Here is an 18,504-nt window from a genome sequence, read left to right on the forward strand (position 1 = left end):
AGCTGACTCATTGGAAAAGACCTTGATGCTGGGAAAGATCAAAGGCAGAAGAGGTGACAGAGGATGAAATGGTTGGATGGCATCACCAATTCAATGGACATGAACTGGAGCTAACTCTGGGAGATGGTGAGGGACAGGGAAGCCTGGCGTGCTGCAGGCCATGGGATCACGAAGAGTCAGACACGACTTAGCGACTAAACAACAACAATATCCTAATAAATTAAAAAAAACTCATAGAGCAATAACAACAACAAAAGAACTAAAAAATTGGTAAGGACTTGAATGTACATTTCTCCAAAGAAGATATAAAAGTGGGTGACAAATATATAACAGATACTCATTACCCAGATTCAATCTCTGGGTCAGGAAGATCCCCTGGAGAAGGGACTGGCTACCCACTCCAGTATTCTTGCCTGGAGAATCCCGTGGAAAGAGCAGCTAGGCAGGCTACAGTTCATGGGGTCGCAAAGAGTCAGACATGACTGAGCAACTAACACTTCACTGTCACTATTATTCTGGAGAAAGGAATGGCTACCCACTCCAGTATTCTTGCCTGGAACATTCCATGGACAGAGGAGCCTGGTGGGCTATATTAGGGAAATGCAAATCAAAACCATAATGAGATACTACTTCACACCAATTAGGTTGTGTGTGTGTGTGCGTTAGCTGTTCAGTCGTATCCGACTGTTTGCAACGCTATGGACTGTAGCCCTCCAGGCTTTTCTGTCCATGGGATTCTCCAGGCAAGAATACTGGAGTGGGTTGCCATGCCCTCCTCCAGGGGATCTTCCCGACCCAGCGATCGAACCCACAACCACTACATCTCCTGCATTGGCAGGCAGATTTTTTTACCACTAGTGCCACCTGGGAAGCCAAGTGACTAGGTGGAGATGTAAATTAGCACTTCTCAGTCTATGACATGCTTTGGAAACACCTGGGATCCTGTTAAAATGCAGATTCTGATGTAGTAGATTTGGGGTGAGGTTTGAGATTCTGCATTTAAAAAAAAAAAAATTAGCCATGTCACACAGCATGTGAGATCTTAGTTCCCAGACCAGAGATTGAACCCGCATCCCCTGCATTTTAGGGGGACACAGTTCTAGGGGGCAAAATCTTAACAACTGGACCACCAGGCAAGTCCTGAGATTGTGCATTTTTAATAAGCTCCCAGGTAACACTGATGTTGCTGATCTCTGAAGAATATACTTTGAGAAAGAAGGCTGTAAAGGAATGACTGTTCACCTAGGTTGTCAGTTAAAGCCTTCATTTAGCAATTTTTTGAAGAAACAACTGTACTAGAAAGTCATAGAGGCATGGTTTGTTGGGAATAAGGCTTTGAATAAAGTTGAGTGTGTTTTTGTGTAAAATAGCAAACACTATTTAGTACGTGTCAATCACAGTGCTAAAGCATCTCATTGATTATCCCTTTTCAGTCCTTTGAACAATTCCATGAGGAAGTCACTTGTCTTTTAGACTGGGTGGCTTATAAACAAGAGAAATTTGTTTCTCACAGTTCTCAAGTCTGGGAAATCAAAGATCAAGTTGCTGGCAGATTCAGTGTCTGATGAGGGCATACTTTCTGGTTCATAAATGGCCAGCTTCTTGTGGTGTCTTCACATGGTGGAAGGAACTAGGGAGCTCTCTGGGGTCTCTTTTGTAAGAGCACCAGTCCCGATCAAGAAGGCTTCATTCTTAAGACCTAATCACCTCCCAAAGGCCCCACCGCCTAACATCATCACACTGGGAATTAAGTTTCAACATATGAATTTTAGGTGGACACATTCAGTCTATAGCAGTGCTATTATAGCTGAGGAACTGAGCACAGAGAGGTGAAGTGATTTGTCTATGTTTATGTATGTAGAACATGGCAGAGCCAGGAATTGTACACAGACAGTTGAACACCAGAGCCCTTTAACCAGGGCAGTACCCTAAACTTGCATATCAGTATCTACCTAGAACTCATACACTTCCCAATGGCAAGCTATCATTTATGTGTTTATCTGTTTATTCTTCTCTGCCTCCTATACTTAAAATCATATAAAAATGTCTTTTAGAAAATGATAGAAGAACATGCTTTCAGTGAATGCTTATTCTGTGCAGGTCTGACCAGGACCTATAACATAAAATCATCTCATTTAACTTAATTCTCACAACAGTCTTTTCAGATAGTTATTATAACCCCCTGTTTATATGTGATCACACTAGGCTTTGCATAGCTTAAGGAACATGTTCAAGATCACTAAGCTAGCACACGGTAGGAGAACCAGGGTGGAAACCCAGGTCACCAAGCCTATCAGTCTGTACTTCTTTTCATCTAACAGACTGTTTTTGCAATGATTTTCATAAACCTTGGTGTTGTACTATTCAATGAACACTTCTTGGCTTTGGGCCATCTAAGCTGTGTAGTCAAGGTTAGTATATATCATTTATGGCCTCTTTCAGGCCAGGTAGTTTCAGAGTGGTTCTTTTTTGTTTTGTTTTGTTTAGTTTTCATCTTACTTTATATGACTTCAAATTTTAATAAATAGGGTGAAGGAGAAGGAATGTAACTTCTGCTATTAATAATTTTATATTAAGCTGTAGCCAATTAATGATGTGATCATTTCAGTTGAAGAGCAAAGGGACTGAGCCACATATATACATGTATCCATTCTCTCCCAACACCTCCCCACTCCCAGTCCAGGCTCAGAATGGTTCTTTACACTATCCCAACCTCATCAGTTCCCAAGGCCAGATATCCTAGTTATCGAACTTTGGCTATAATCCTGTTCTCAAGGATCCTACTACACAGCAAATTTTCAGTGTGTGTGGTTGTGGTTATGGTGAGTGGTGATGGGGTGGTGGTGGAGGCTGGTTAAACATAAACACCCATCAGCCGTATTTGGGGCTTTCAAACTTGATAAGCCTCCACATTCTCTACACACTTTCTCAGTGGATTTGAGAATAGTTATTGTAAATGGTTGTTTTAAAAAAGTACATCTTGAACTTCACAGTGAAGTCTGAGAAGTCTAAGCAACTACATGCCACAGTGGAATCAGGTGTGCTAGATAATGGGTGGACTTGTACTCAAACTTGAGCAAAATGTTCTCATTAGGTTCTTTTAACCATTGTCAAGATGAAATGAGTTATGTTACATGAGACAGTTTAAATTCAGAGAAAAGTATACAGAGTACTTGAAGAGACACACCCATATACCATATCCAATATTAACAAATGTTAACCTTTTGCTTTAAGCTTTTTCATTTTTTTAAATAAAAAATTATATTACTGAAATTTCCAGTTATAAAATGGTTGAATACAATTTTCGAGTTGGGGTAAATAGACCCCTGGGAATACAGAGGTACTCTGTATCTATTTCCATATCCTCTCCTTATATATTCTTTCCTGAAATTAATCAGCCTGAGTAAAGATAGTAGAAGGTTTAATAAACTTGCCCACTGATAGATCATTAAACATAATTTTTTATGAAATATGAATAAGTGATTAGGGTATATGATTCAAAAGGAGTTCAAGCAATAGAGTGACTTTGCTATACCAAACTCCTTTTAATACTTGCTTATGTGAACAAAGTTTCCTAGCCCTCATGCATACAAAAATGTAAAAGAGGGATAGAATTGATGCTGAACCTTATCTAATTCTGTCAGAAAGTAGTATCAGTTAAGAGATACCTAAGTTAACGGAGAACCTATCCTCATCCAATGCATTCAGAAATGGATTTGCAATAAAATTTTATTTTTAATAAATTTAGTGGCTTAATAAATAGTATATGTTTTATTTAATATTATAAATAAAATGATGAATAATTAATCATTATTTAATAAAATATTTAATATTTAATGAAATAATCAAACATTTTATATTCTTTTAAAATTGTGTAATAGTGATAATTATAATTATAATGCAGTTCAGAAGAAAGGCATATAGAACTTTGCACCAATAGAAAATTTTTAATTTCAATTTACATATGTATTTTAATGTGACTTAATTATAGACATTCAAGTATAAAAATATATTAGGATAGAAATACTGGGGATATAGAATGGATATGTGAGGTCAAAGAAAAATAGGAACTGTGTATATTTAAAGGAGATAATACTTCAATGGTTTTTATTTTATTCACAATCTGTGGAAAATTATATTCCTTGTACTTCACACATGTAACAAAAAGAGTCAACATTAAAACATGCAAAGATTTGAAGACAAATGAAGTAAAGATTTTATTGCCTCCTTCTTTCAGAAATCATCTCAAATTAACCAGTATGAAAAGAAATCAGTATACACTCTGTAACCTACAACAAAAATGTATGAAGAAGGGGTGCCAAGTGTAACACACGCAGCTATGTAGGCAGGTGTGAAAGATACCAGGTGAGGTTAGGTGGGACAGTAAAATTCAGTTGAAGCTGGCAGAAATGATACATTGAACATTCTCTGATCAAAATGAACTATATGTAGAAAATTTAGATACAGTAACAAGAAAACACTATCACTTGAAAAATATGAATTTTAAGATCAGTAGGTCATGGAGAAGGAAATGGCAACATACTCTAGTATTCTTGCCTGGGAAATTCCATGGACAGAGGAGCTTGGCGGGCTACAGTCCATGAGATTGTGAAAGAATCCGACATGACTTAGAAACTAAACAACAACAATAGTCATACTTCCAAGGAATTTATAATTCAGTGGAGGGGGGAGAAGGTATGTGTGTAAATAATTAGAATTCCAAAGTGAGAGTGATAGGTGCCCTTAAGGTATTTGTAGAAGTGGGTTGTAGATCTTGCTTCTTCCAGTGTCCTCACCTTAGGCCTACTGATTGAGAACTGGCACTTTAGCAGTGTACCTGGCTGATTCATATATGCCCATTAAATATGAGAAGTACAGCTGTAGATTTCTGAAAAGAGGAAAATTTCTTCTCATTGGCAGAATCAGAGAAGTCTTCTTGAAGGAATAGGAGAATAGAGCCTTGAAATGTTAAACTGATGTTAAATTTTCAGTGTTAAGTGGAATGAATAAGGTAGCTTGTTCCCTTCAATAACTTAATAAATCTTTATTATGAATTGGTTACCTTCTTTTTTGGTTTTATATTTTTAAGGAGTCTTATTGTGTGACATGCTGACATGGCCAGATGTCAGAACTGGCCCTAAAGAAACTGGCAAAGCCCTTGGCCAGTTTCCATTAGGATGGCTCTGTATTATCTTAGCCAAAATAAAATCATGGTCTTTAGTGGATTCTCAGTAGCCTTCCAATTACTCCACTCAAGAGGAGAGGGACAAAAATGGGGCTTTGGAGAAGTTTCTTGTGTAATGCCATGGATCTCAGGTCTTGGTTCAGTTCTCGTAAATATTACAATGCAATTCTAACTGCTTTGATTCCCATGATGATATTGTGATCAAGATCTCTGATTCCTCTAATTCTGGGATTTTCTCATTATGTGAAACCTTGAACATTATACTTTAATGTACCTAATTTTTATTCACCTGAGTTTGTAGACATGAACATTACTAAAGTAATACAAAAAAGAAGAAAACAATGTAAAAGAAGGAAAAAAATCTTAGAAAAATATGCAAGTATTGGAGCCAAAGAAAACTGTCAGAAAGTGTCATGGAATATTGCTAGTCTAGAGCTTCGCTCTTGTCTGTCTCAGAAACCAAGACAAACGAGGTATTACTTGCATGCTTCCATGGTTCTATGGAACAAAAAGTGGTAAAAAAAAAAAAAAAAAGGCAGATTGTTGCACACAATTTTTGAGGAAGCTTCCAATGTCATTAAGGAAGAATATACAAATGCAAATCAAGTAGTGTTTGCCAAAGTTGATTGCGATCAGCATGCTGATATAACACAGAGATACAGGATAAGCAAATACACAACCTTCAAATTGTTGCATAATGGGAAGATGATGAAGAGAAGATACAGGGGTAGTGATAAGAGAAAGAACTTGCAGATTACATCAGGCAACAAAAAAGTGACCCCTTCAAGAACTTCATGACTTAGCAGAAATCACCACTCTTGTCCGCAGCAAAAGAAATATCATTAGATATTTTGAGCAAAAAGATTCAGAAAACTATAGAGTTTTTGACAGAGTAGCAAATATTTTGCATGATGATTGTGCCGTCCTAGCTAGCTGCATTTGGGGTTGTTTCAGAACCAGAAAGATACAATGGAGACAACATAATCTACAAACCATCAGGGCTTTCTGCTCCAAATATGTTGTACTTGGAATCTATGACAAATTCTGATGAGATATATAATTGGATTCAAGATAAATGTGTTCCTCTTGTCTGAGAAATAGCATTTGAAAATGGAGAGGTATTGACAGAGGAAAGACTGCCTTTTCTGATATGGTTCCACTGTATGAAAGAAGATACAGAAAGTTTAGAAATGTTCCAGAATGAAGTAGGCCAACAATTAATAAGTGAAAACGGTACAATAAATTTTTACACGCTGATGGTGACACATTTAAACATTGTCTTCCGCACATACAGATTGCCCTGTGAAAGCTATTGACAACTTTAGGCATATGCATGTGTTTGCAGACTTCAGTAATGTAGTAATTCCTGAAAAACTCAAGCAGTTCATATTTGACTTACATTCTAGAAAACTACACAGAAAATTCCATCATGGTCCTGACCCAACTGATACAGCCTCAGGATAGGAAGTCCAAGATGTAGTAAGCAGTCCACCTGAGAGCTCCTTCCAAAGCACCCAGTGAATATAAGTATACTTTATTGAGGGATGGAGATGAGCTTTAAAAACTTAAAAAAACAACTTGCAAGCCTTTCAATTATGAAAATTATATTTTCATAATTCTATGTTTGTTTTTATTTTGAATAAATTGAAAGATTTGGGGTTTTTTAGTTAACTTATTTTTTAATTGAAGGAAAATTGCTTTACAGAATTTTGTTGTTTTCTGTCAAACCTCAACATGAATCAGCCATAGGTATACACATATCCCCTCCCTCTTGAACTTCCCTCCCATCTCCTTCCCCATTCCACCCCTCTAGGTTGACACAGAGCCCCTGTTTGAGTTTCCTGAGCCATATAGCAAATTCCCATTGATCATCTGTTTTACATATGGTAATGTAAATATCCATGTTACTTTTTCCATACATCTCACCTTCATACATCTCATCTTCAATTTTTATTTTGAATAAACTGAAAGAAGATTTTTTTTTTAAAAAAATCAGTAAGTCAAATTCTATGGAAACTTCTATTGGAGTTTTGATTGCGGTTGCAATGTATTCATAGATTACTTTGAAGGAAACTGACATCTTAATTATTTTGTGTCTTCCCATCCATGCCTACTTCTTTATTTAAATCTTCTTTTAAGTGATTCTGTAAAAGTTTATATAATAATAGATTACATATAACTGTGATGTACCTCTTTTGATGTAATTTATCCCTTATATTTTATAGTTTATTTTGTCTATTTTTTCCTTATTTATAGATACATTTACTTATTTTTTTTGTTTGTCTTGATTCTTGAATCTTGCTCATATTATTTTTGGTCATTTGTCTTTAGATTTTCATGGATTTTCTAATATAACCACATCACCTGTAAATAATGAAAATTTTATTTTTCCCTTTATAATCATTTTAATTGTTTCTTATCTTCATCAGTCATGATCTCTAGTGAGTGGTGAATGCATTGAGATAATCAACTTCTTTTCCTTGTTCCTGATTCAATATCAGTGTTTCTAACATTTTGCTACATAGCATGAGGCTCACTATAGTTTTTTGTAGACATCTGTTATAAGGCTAAGAAAATTTCTTTTATTCCCATTTTGCTAAGAATTTTTAAATCATGAATTTGTGGACAATTTATTGAAATAACTTCTCTGAATTCAGTGGGATGATTTGATCTTTTCTTTGCTTTTTCTATAATTCCTCGAACAAATTCAACTTGGCTTAGTCATGATGCAATTTTTTAAAAAAAGTTTGGCCACACCACATGACATTTTAGTTCCCCAGCCAGGGACTGAACCCCCAGCCTCTGCATTGAGGGCACAGAATCTTAACCACTGGACTGCCAAGGAAATCCCTCTGATGCAGTTTTTAGAAAAACTACCTCATTGGTTGGATTCATCTGGCAGACATTTTAAGACTTTTTCATTTATAAGATTATGTTGAATTTGCCTATAATTTTACTGTTTTTTGGTTCTTAACTTTTTTATTGGTTTATTTTGAAAATTAGGTTGTGATAGGATCGTAAAGGAATTGAGGACATTGCTTCTTTTTCTATTTATTTCAAATAGTTTTTAGAAGATAGGAGGAATTTACCTGAACATAATAAAGGCCATATAGGAAAAGTCCACAGCAAATGCTATACTCAATGGTGAAAAACTGAAAGTCTTTCCTCTAAGACCAGAAACAAGACAAGCATGCCCACTCTTACCACTTTATTCAAGTACTGGGGTCCTAGCCAGAGAAATTAGGCAAGAAAAAGATATAAAAGTCATCCTAATCAGAAAAAAGAAGCTAAATAGTTGTTTGCAGATGGCATGATTTTATGTATAGAAAACTATTTATATGTAGAAAAGATTCACAAAGAAGCTGTTAGAACAAATAAATGTATTCAGTAAATCTGAAAAATACAGATTCAACATAAAAAAATCAGTTGCATTTCTATAATCTAGCAAAAAGTTATTTGAAAATAAAATAACTTACAATAGCAAAAAGAATAAAATACTTAGGAATAGCCTTCAGCAAGAAGGTAAAAGCCATATACTAAAAGCTATAAAATATTGATGAAAGAAATTAAAGAAGACACAAATAAATGGAAAGACATCCCATGTTCATGAACTGGAAGACTCAATATTGTTAAAATGTCCATAGTATTCAAATTGACCTACAAATTAAATGTTATCCTCATCAAAATCCCAATGGCATTTTTTTTTTACAAAATGAGGAAAACAATTGAAAAATTCATATGGAACCCACAAAAGACGCCAAATAACAAAGCAATCTTGAAAAGGAACAAAGCTGGAGACATTATACCTTCCTGGTTTCAAAACACATTACAAAGCTACAGTATTTAAAACAGTATAGTAATGGGATAAAGACAGGCATATAGACTAATGGAACAGAATAGCTGCTGCTGCTGCTGCTGCTAAGTCACTTCAGTCGTGTCTGACTCTGTGCAACCCCAGACACGGCAGCCCACCAGGCTCCTCTGTCCCTGGGATTCTCCAGGCAAGAACACTGGAGTGGGTTGCCATTTCCTTCTCCAGGAACAGAATAGAGGGCCCTGAATTGACCCAATAAAGTCATGGTCAACCGATCTTCAACAAGAGTGCCAAGAATCTACAATAAATAAAAGTCTCTTCAACAAACAGGAAAGTTTGGAAAGCTGTATATCTGCATTTCATACACAAGGATGAAATTGGACCCTTTCCTTACTCCATATACAAAAATCAACTAAAAATGTATTAAAGACTTAAGCATGAGACCTGAAACTACAAAACTCCTAGAAGAAAACATTGGGGAAAACCCCCCTGACATTGATTTTGGCAATGACTTCTTGGGTATGATGCACAGGCAACCAAAGCAAAAATTGACAAGTGGGAGTACATAAAAAAACCCAAATAACCTGATTTAAAAATGGGTAAAGGTCCTGAATGGACATTTTTCCAAAAAAGGCATACAGATGGCCAACACTTATATAAAAAGATGCTCAACATCACTAGTCATGAGAAAAATCAAAATAAAAACCACAGTGAGCTATCACATCACACCTGTTAGAATAGCTATTTTCAAAAAGACAAAAGATATTGTGGAGCTTACAATGAGTGATGTGGTAGGGAGGGAAGACAGATGTTTAAAAAAAGATGAAAGTTAAATGTCAGTGAGGATGTCAAGAAAAGTGTTGGTGGGAATGAATGATCCAGTAATCCAACTTCTGGATACATATCCAAAGGAAATGAAAGCTGAATCTTGAAGAGATAGCTGCACTCCCATGTTCATCACAGCATTATTTAAAATAGCCAATATATGGAAACAACAAAAATGTCTATTGACATGTGAATGGATAAAGAAAGTGTGGTATTACACACAATGGAATATTATTATTTGGCCTTTAAAAAGGAAAAAAGAAATCCATCTCATACAACAACATGGACCAACCTTCAGGATATTATACTAAGTAAAATAAACCGACACATAAAAACAAATACTGTGTGATCCCATTTATATAAGATATCTAAAATAGTCAAGCTCATAGAAGCAGATAGTGGAATGGTGGTTGCAAAGGGTTGGAAAGAAGAAGTAGGGAGTTACTGTTCAATGGCTTAAAGTTTTAGTTTTGTATGATGAGTAAGTTCTAGAAAGCTTTCTATAACACTGTGCCTACAGTTAATAGTTCTGTGCACTTAAAAAATTTGTTAAGGGGGTAGATCTCATGTTAAGTACTCTTACCAAACAAACAGGCAAACAAAATGGGGTAAGAGAAAACTTTTGAAGGTTATGTATGTTTATTACCTCATTTGTGGTGATGGTTTCACAAGTATATGTTTATGTCCAAACTCACCAAATTGTAAACATTAAATATATGCAGTTTTTTGAATTTCAATTATGCCTTAGTAAAGTTGTTTAAAAATATAATAAATACATACATATTATTTTATTTTTTCCTTTAAAGTTTGGTTTGGAAAATAGTCCTGAAAATTCCTTGGCTTAGTGGTTAGTTTTTTTTTTTTTTGCTACTATTGAATTTCTCTAGTACTTTTACTGTGATATTCTTCTTGATTGATTTAAGTACATTTTTAAGGAAATTATTCATTCTATCTACATTTCCAAATGTATTGGCCTACACTCACTGTTCACAGTATTATTTTATTATCTTTAAATTTCTATAAAATCTATAGTAATGTCCTCCAATATTTATTTGTCTGTAGAGAACCAACTTCTCATGTTGTTGATCATTTCTGTTGTTTTTATTAATGTTTCTTTTTGATTTTTATTATCTTTCTTTTCTTTCTGCTTTAGTACTGCTTACTGTTATTTTCTTTACTCTTTATTTGAACTTTTACCTCATTAATTTCAATTTTTTCTATTTTCTAAATATGTATTTAAAACTATAAAATTTCCCCAAATACTCCCCTTAAACCAAATCCCACAATTTCTATAAGTATTCCTTTCAGTGCTGTTTATTGCAAATACTGTATCCATCATGATCTCTTCTTTAATCCATATTTCATTTTTAAGTTCTTTAGAGTCCACATTTTTGCTATAATTATTGACTTCTAATTGCATTAGTTGTGGTTAAAGAAAGAAGTCTATATGGCATTGTATTCTTGGAACTGATTGAATTGGCCTTTGTGGTGAATTACTTGTATTTTTTTCTCATTTACTTACTCATTGGAGTAATTAAGGATTCCTTATTCCTTTTCTCCCCTCTCTTGGTTTGATACACATTTTGTTTCTATTCTTTTGATGGTTTTATCTTTATACTTAATACAGATTAAATTTAATCTGTATTTTCTCCTCCTAAAAAATAAAATGCTTTTAGGGTACTTTAATTCCTTTTTTTTTTTTTTTTTAAGATTTCTTTATTTATTTATTTTTGACTGTGCTGGGTCTTGGTTGCTGCATGCAGGCTTTCTCTAGTTGTGGCGAGCCGGGGCTAATGTCTAGTTGTAGTGCATGGGCTTCTCACTGTGGTGACTTCTCTTCTTGAGGAGCATGGGCTCTAAGGCATGCAGGCTTCAATAGTTGTGGCCCACAGGCTTAGATGCTCCATGGCATGTGGGATCCTCCTGGACCAAGGACTAAACCTGTCCGCTGCATTGCAAGGCAGATTCTTAACCAGGAGACCACCAGAGAAGCCCCTGCTGCTGCTGCTGCTGCTACTGCTAAGTCGCTTCAGTCGTGTCTGACTCTGTGCAACCCCATAGACGGCAGCCCACCAGGCTCCCCCGTCCCTGGGATTCTCCAGGCAAGAACACTGGAGTGGGTTGCCATTTCCTTCTCCAATGCATGAAAGTGAAAAGTGAAAGTGTAGTCGCTCAGTCGTGTCTGACTCGTAGCGACCCCATGAACTGCAGCCCACCAGGCACCTCCTTCCATGGGATTTTCCAGGCAAGAGTACTGGAGTAGGGTGCCATTGCTTTCTCCGAGAGAAGCCCCTAGAATGTTTTAATTCTGAGCTCACATGTTCCATCTTCTATGTTACCATTGTTTAGATTTTTAGTTTCATTTTATGTTTACCATTTTTATTAGTAATTTATTAGAGAGGCAATACAGCAAACAGGTTTATGGGCACAGATTCTGTAGCCAGACTTTGTCACTTATTAGCTATGAGACAGTGAACATGTCACTTATCCTCCCTGAGTCTCAGTTTTCTCCTTTATAAAATAGGATTATATCAGTACCTATCTCTAAAGATTCTTGTGAAGTGCTAAATATAATATTTGGCTCATAGCAAGTGCTGTATAAGTATTATATAATAGTAGTAAGTAAGTAAATAAGGTTGCTCAGTCGTGCCCGACTCTTTGTGACCCCATGGACTGTAGCCCACCAGGCTCCTCTGTCCATGGGATTCTCCAGGCAAGAGTACTGGAGTGGGTTGCCATTTCCTTCTCCAGGGGAACTTCCCGACCCAGGGATCAAACCCAGGTCTCCTGCATTGCAGGCAGATGCTTTAGCCTCTGAGCCACCAGGGAAGACCACATAATAGTAGTAGATGTAATATTATTTAAGTATATTGTTTAGCACTTTATATGTTTACAGTGATTTTTGTAACTAAAACTTCCCCTCTAGTTTTATTTCCTTTTTGTGATAATGTGTCATTTAGTAGTTCTGTTAGTGATGGTCTGTGAGTAATAAACTCAGAATTTATATGCCTGTAAAAGTATTTTATGCTCCTCCAAGATGAGAGCTTAGCTGTGTAGAGCTTATTAGATTGTTATTTTCCTTCAGCACTATGAATATATTATTTTTTCTGACATCTCTTATTGGTGATTCAATATCTACAGCAACTGTGGCATTCTTTGTTTTTCCCTTCCATTTTTATTGAGATACAGTTGAAATACACTGCACTGTGGCTTTCCTTCCTTTGCAATTAATCTATCTTTTGTCTGTGGCTGCAATTTCACTACAGTCATCTAGTTGTGATTTTGTTGTAACATAACCTTCTAGGGATTCAGTTACATTATATATGCTACTTGAATCTGGGGACACTCACTTTTCTCAGTTCTGAAATTTTGGGCAAATATTATCTTGAAGATTGCATCTACACTGTCGGTTCTAGAACTCCCGGTGGCTAAGTGTTGGCTATTCTCATGCTCTTTCATGTCTCTTCACTTCACTTTCATATGTTCTTTTTATCTCTTTGTGCTGCATTTTCAGTGATGTCCTCAGCTTTATCTTCCAATTCATTTAACTCTTTTCAATGATTTCTAATATATTGTTTCATATGTTGAGTTTTTTAAATTTCAATGGTTATATTTTCCAAATTTGGAAGTTTTTATTTGGATCATTTGTAAATCCACTTATTCTTATTCATTTTCTCTCTTTTAACAAAATAATTTCAAAAAGAGCTTAAATTAAATACATTTTAAATGCCGAATTATTTCTAGTCTTGAGTCCAAAATCTCATTCACAGTGTTTTGTTTTCTTGTAAGTCTTGAATGTGAACTAGTCTTCAGAGGAAGTTATTTTAGTAGGTATCCTAGACCCTTTGGTAGCAGATGAAATCCTGTAGGTCAATTTGGCCCTTTTTTTCAGATCCCTATAGAATCTTCTTGCTTCAAACATATTTTTTTATTTCTTGCTTCAGTTTCCTGAACCATGCAAGTACCATGAATTTGAGTCTCACTTCCATGGATAATGCAGATTCGGGAACCCATTCTTGCAACTGGCTCTTTTCTTTATCCATACTGACAAGAGTATGACAAGCTATTCTGCTTCTTCCATTGGCTCCTAGGTAGAGTTTTGTGGTTCTCTGTTTCACATAAAGGACATGTTTTTTTTTGTGGGGGTGGGGAGGGGCATGTAGCTTTAGGGAGGAAGCTCAATTCTAGCTTTCTACATGGTCCTGAACCTTTATTTGCTATCCTTGAATAGATGTTAAAATACAAATACTCCAAGACCTGTCCTTGTCACCTATAAGAGCTGTTCTATGTCAATATCTGCCTGCCATTCTAACTTTTGAGTTCCTTCTTGGTTTTTATAAAGATATTTTCTCTTCCTATTTTTAATCTTGACCAGGCATTTTTAAATGATTTTGTCATATTTTATCTAACATCTATTTTGTGTTTGAGGCAGAAGGTTGCTTTTGTTTTCATTTTTACTATTGTCTCAGTACACCATCTTGACAAGGAGTACCTTCCGTTTGATATGTACAGGTACCAGCAAGCTGATAAGGGGACTTAATGGTTCACTTGATCCCAGATCAAAGCTTAAAAGATAAAAGTCCTGTTAACCTACTTTTTGCTTTATAGTATTTAGTCCTACTTATTTAAAGCTAAACTCTTATTGTATAATTTGCTTCAAAGAATTTTCCCCAAACATAAATATAGACTAATTACATTGCATTATTACTTAGATTTGAACATTTAATATAGCTTCCTCAGAGGACAATTCAAATGAAGTATGAATGTGCAAGGTTCAGAATGTAGTAAACATTATTTGAGGTTTTATTTTTTGTTGAGTTGTATGTATTCTTTATATACTTTGTATATTAACCCCTTATATTTTTTGTTGAGTTGAATGTATTCTTTATATACTTTGTATATTAACCCCTTATCAGATATATGATAAATATATTGCAAATACTTTACCCCATTCTGTAGGTTGTCTTTTCACTTTGTTGATGGTTTCTTTTGCCATATAGAACCTTTTTAGTTAAATATAGTCCACTTGTTTTTTTCTGTTTGTTTTTGCTTGTGCTTTAGGTGTGATTTTCAAAAAATCATTACTATGTCCCATGCCAAAGAGTTTTCTTCTGTTTTCTTTTAGGAGTTTCATGCTTTCATGTCTTATAGTTCAGTCTTTAATCCATTTGGAGTCAATTTTTTGAGTAGTGTAAGGTAGAGATTAACTTTGATTCTTATTCATGTACATATCAAATTTCTCCAGTATCACTTATTGAAGAGAATCTCTCTTTCCATTAAATATCCTTGGCTTACTCATCAAATATTGCTTGACTGTGTATGCTTGGGTTTATTTCTGGGATCTCAGTTCTTTTCCATTGGTCTATTAGTCTTTTGTTTGCCAATACCATACTATTTTAATTACTATAACTTTATGGTATACCTCAGCCATCAATGCAAAGAAATAGAGGCAAACAACAGAATGGGAAAGACTAGAGATCTTTTCAAGAAAATTAGAGATACCAAGGGAACATTTCATGCAAAGATGGGCTCAAAAAAGGACAGAAATGGTATGGACCTAACAGAAGCAGAAGATATTAAGAAGAAGCGGCAAGAATACACAGAAGAACTGTACAAAAAAGATCTCCACTACCCAGATAATCACGATGGTGTGATCACTGACCTAGAGCCAGACATCCTGGAATGTGAAGTCAAGCAGGCCTTAGAAAGCATCACTACGAACAAAGCTAGTGGAGGTGATGGCATTCCAGTTGAGCTATTTCAAATCCTGAAAGATGATGCTGTGGAAGGGCTACACTCAATATGCCAGCAAATTTGGAAAACTCAGCAGTGGTCACAGGACTGGAAAAGGTCAGTTTTCATTCCAATCCCAAAGAAAGGCAATGCCAAAGAATGCTCAAACTACTGCACAATTGCACTCATCTCACACGCTAGTAAAGTAATGCTCAAAATTCTCCAAGCCAGCCTTCAGCAATATGTGAACCGTGAACTTCTGATGTTCAAGCTGGTTTTAGAAAAGGCAGAGGAACAAGAGATCAAATTGCCAACATCCGCTGGATCATCCAAAAAGCAAGAGAGTTCCAGAAAAACATCTACTTCTGCTTTATTGACTATGCCAAAGCCTTTGTCTGTCTGGATCACAATAAACTGTGGAAAATTCTGAAAGAGATGGGAATACCAGACCACCTGACCTGCCTCTCGAGAAATTTGTATGCAGGTCAGGAAGCAACAGTTAGAACTGGATATGGAACAACAGACTGGTTCCAAATAGGAAAAGGAGTATGTCAAGGCTGTATATTGTCACCCTGCTTATTTAACTTATATGCAGAGTAAATCATGAGAAACACTGGGCTGGAAGAAGCACAAGCTGGAATCAAGATTGCCGGGAGAAATATCAATAACCTCAGATATGCAGATGACACCACCCTTATGGCAGAAGGTGAAGAGGAACTAAAAAGCCTCTTGATGAAGGTGAAAAAGGAGAGTGAAAAAGTTGGCTTAAAACTCAACATTCAGAAAACAAAGATCATAGCATCTGGTCCCATCACTTCATGGCAAATAGATGGGGAAACAGTGTCAGACTTTATTTTGGGGGGCTCCAAAATCACAGCAGATGGTACTGCAGCCATGAAATTAAAAGACGCTTACTCCTTGGAAGAAAAGTTATGACTAACCTACATAGCATATTGAAAAGCAGAGACATTACTTTGCCAACAAAGGTCCATCTAGTCAAGGCTATGGTTTCTCCTGTGGTCATGTATGGATGTGAGAGTTGGACTGTGAAGAAAGCTGAATGCCAAAGAATTGATGCTTTTGAACTGTGGTGTTGGAGAAGACTCTTGAGAGTCCCTTGGACTGCAAGGAGATCCAACCAGTCCATTCTGAAGGAGATCAGCCCTGGGATTTCTTTGGAAGGAATGATGCTAAAGCTGAAACTCCAGTGCTTTGGCCACCTCATGCAAAGAGTTGACTCATTGGAAAAGACTCTGATGCTGGGAGGGATTGGGGGCAGGAAGAGAAGGGGACGACAGAGGATGAGATGGCTGGATGGCATCACTGATTCGATGGACATGAGTCTGAGTGAATTCCGGGAGTTGGTGATGGACAGGGAGGACTGGAGTGCTGTGAATCATGGAGTCGCAAAGAGTCAGACACGACTGAGCAACTGAACTGAACTGAACTATGGTATACCTTGAAATTAAAAAGTGTGATGCCTCCTGCTTTGTTCTTCTGTTCTCAGAATGTCTTTTATATATGAATGGCCAACAGGTATCTGAAAAGTCACTAGTTAATAAGGAAATGCAAATTAAAACAACAGTGAGCTCTCAACCCACACCTGTTAGAATGGCTATCATCAAAAATCCAGAGATAACAAATGCTGGCATGAATGTGTAGAAAAGGGCACTCTTGTATACTATTCATGAGATTGTAAGTTGGTCCAGCCACTTTGGAAAAACAGTATGGAGGTCTCCCAAGAAATTAAAAATAGATCTACCAAATAATCAACAATTCCACTTCTGGGAATATGTCAAAAGGAAATGAAAACAGTAACTCAAAAAGATGTCTGCACTGCCACATTCATAGACGCATTTTTTATAATAGTCAAAATATGGAAACAACCTTAGTACCCGTAGATAGACGAATGGATAAAGAATTTGTGATACACATGCGTGCGTGCACACACACACACACACACACGTAGGTACAGTGGAATATTATTCAGCCGTAAAAAATCAAGGAAGTCCGACCATTTGTGACAACATGGATGGACCTTGCAGACATGCTAGGTGAAATAAGTCAGACAGAGAAAGGCAAATCGGATATGATCTCGCTTATTTGTGGAATCTAATTTAAAAAGAAAACCAAAATCACCAAACTCACAGAAAAAGAGATCAGTTTGTAGTTACCTGAGGCAAGAAGGGGAGTGATTAAAAGGAGGAATCTAATTTAAAAAGAAAACCAAAATCACCAAACTCACAGAAAAAGAGATCAGTTTGTAGTTACCTGAGGCAAGAAGGGGAGTGATTAAAAGGAAGGTAGTCAAAAGGTACAAACTTTCGGTTATAAAATAAGTACTAGGGATGTAGTGTACAACATGATGACTATAGTTAACACTGCTGTATGATGTACAGGAAGTTGTTAAGATGGTAGATCTTAAGAATTCTCATTACAAGAAGGGTGTGTTTTTTTTGGTATTTATATGAGATGACAGATATTAACTAAACATAATGTAATCATTTCACAATATATGTAAATTAAAGCATCATCCTGTACACCTTAAACTTATACAGTAAAAAATATCAATTATTTCTCATTAAAACTGGAAGAAAATGAAGTAAAGAAGCATTAGACTTAGCCACCTCCTCTCATTGTTTTCCTGGGTTGTCTCACCACATTTGGTATTCTTGCTAAAATGTCTCTCATGACGTTTTTGACTTCTGAATTTTGCTTTTCAAAGTTTTCAAAAAGAATTAATCACATTGTTCAAATATATCAAAGATTGCAAAGAACATAACCAATCTGATTTCAGTGTTGACCATCTGGTGATGTCCATGTGTAGAGTTGTCTCTTGGGTTGTTGGGAAAGAGTGTTTGCAATGACCAGCATGTTCTCTTGACAAAACTCTGTTAGCTTTTGCTTTGCTTCATTTTGTACTCCAAGGCCAAACTTGCCTGTTATT

At 36.0% G+C, this 18,504-nt stretch overlaps 1 pseudogene; it reads left to right on the forward strand.

The window, feature by feature from the left end:
• Positions 1-6,746, forward strand: part of LOC102287906 (endoplasmic reticulum resident protein 44 pseudogene) — a 116,715-nt pseudogene extending 109,969 nt beyond the window's left edge.
• The last annotated feature ends 11,758 nt before the right edge of the window (positions 6,747-18,504 follow it).

The sequence above is a fragment of the Bos mutus genome, chromosome X (assembly GCF_027580195.1).
Source record: "Bos mutus isolate GX-2022 chromosome X, NWIPB_WYAK_1.1, whole genome shotgun sequence".
In the NCBI taxonomy this organism is placed as follows: domain Eukaryota; kingdom Metazoa; phylum Chordata; class Mammalia; order Artiodactyla; family Bovidae; genus Bos; species Bos mutus.